Here is a 1,770-nt window from a genome sequence, read left to right as displayed (position 1 = left end):
CAAAAGTCAAATCTTGTGACTTTGAACCCTTTTCTTGAACCCCAAGAATGTATAAGATTTGGTTTTCAATTATTATGTTGCTGTGGCACCAAACATGGGATACCATTATCTCCATAATGTATCTTCAAATTCTTTGACTTCTATTTTTATAATTTGTATTTTTAACAATAAAAGGGATAATATAAAGATAAAAAAATGGATTTTAAAATAATAAATATGTTATTATAAGTTTATTTGTTTAAATAATGTAAAATCAGTAATATATGAAACTGGAATAATGAAAATGATTGAATTTACTTCGGCTCTGACAACTATTTTTCTACCAAACCTTGGATTATAAAAAAATATGTAACAAGAAAATGTATATCAATATTTATTGGGATTGTTTGAACGCTTGAATATTGTTTAATAGGTATAACACTTCTTGATTCAAGTGCAAAACTTGTGAATTATCATAAAAATGTCAATATATTTATGGTGAACTTTTACAAATGTGTTAGTTGTCAATAAAACGTATAATAGTTACTTTTAAAAAGTTATTAAGTAAATAATTAAAATGCATAATTTAAAACATAAAATATATAAATAATGTTTGTTAAAGTTCAATGACTTAAGTTTTATCGAAAATAAAATGATAAATTGCATGAAAAAGTAATGTAATTTAACTTGATTCCTATTTTGGGTAACGTACTTTCAAAACTTCCATTTTGATACCTAAGATATAAAGTTTTAAACATTTAAGTACTCGAGTAACCGGTTGAAGCATTAAACGGTTATCATGCTGATGTGGCGAGTGATGTCATATCAAACTCAGTATTACTTACTGACGTGGATAGTGACATGGATTTTTTTTAATCTAAAATTAGTCTTCAACTGGTTACCTAGATACTTAATGTTTAAAACTTTTTTTTATTAACCTGGATATCCAACCCGCTATGCGTGCCGACTAATTCCAAGGCGACTATCTGCTTTGCAGATAGTCCGAAGTCCTCGTATTTGAACCTCCGTGTCCACAAGGGGATTTTTATTCCTCCTTGGATTTAAATCTGGGACCTCCTGGTACTTTTGATCTTTGGAATCAGGCTTAAACCAATCAGACACCACCCTTGTGGTTTAATGTTTAAAACTTTACATCTTAGATACCAAAATGAAAGTTTTAAAAATATATTATCTATTATAGGAATTAAGTTAAAGTACGTTATTTTTTATATAATTTTCCTAAATAAAAATCCTATATAGACTTTACTGTATATTAATAATTTAATATGGGTTAAATGCATAAAATAACAACCCACTTTTATAAAATTTCTTATTATAGCATTCTACTTTTGTTTTTCTTTATTATAGCAATGTACTTTCAAATTGTTTTTTTATTAAGGCATTGTACTTTAAAAAATCTACTCATAACAGCAATGGATAACCTGTTACCTTTTAAACCGGTTAACCCTTTGACTTTTTTGCTTCTGTGGCTTTAATGAGGTGATGTGGATGACACATTATTTTAATGACTTAACTAGAATTAAAATAAAAACATATTTCAAATTATTATTAGTGATTTTCATTTTTCATTGCTATGATCTAAAAAAACGTTTAATTTTTTTTTACTTTTTCTTATTAAGTTGCATGCAAATTAAATATTCTTAGAGTAAAATATTTATTAAATAAATATGAAACATTATTTTCGAGGTATATTTTATTTGTTAAAAAAAGTAACTTTTCCTATTTTATGTTGTTCAAATAAATACATATTTTTTAAAGTTTTTTTAAAAT

The sequence above is a fragment of the Cynara cardunculus genome, assembly GCF_001531365.2.
Source record: "Cynara cardunculus var. scolymus isolate 2C chromosome LG 9, CcrdV1, whole genome shotgun sequence".
Classification (NCBI taxonomy): Eukaryota; Viridiplantae; Streptophyta; class Magnoliopsida; order Asterales; family Asteraceae; genus Cynara; species Cynara cardunculus.
The sequence above is the reverse complement of the archived record's forward strand: the minus strand, read 5'-3'. Positions refer to the sequence as shown.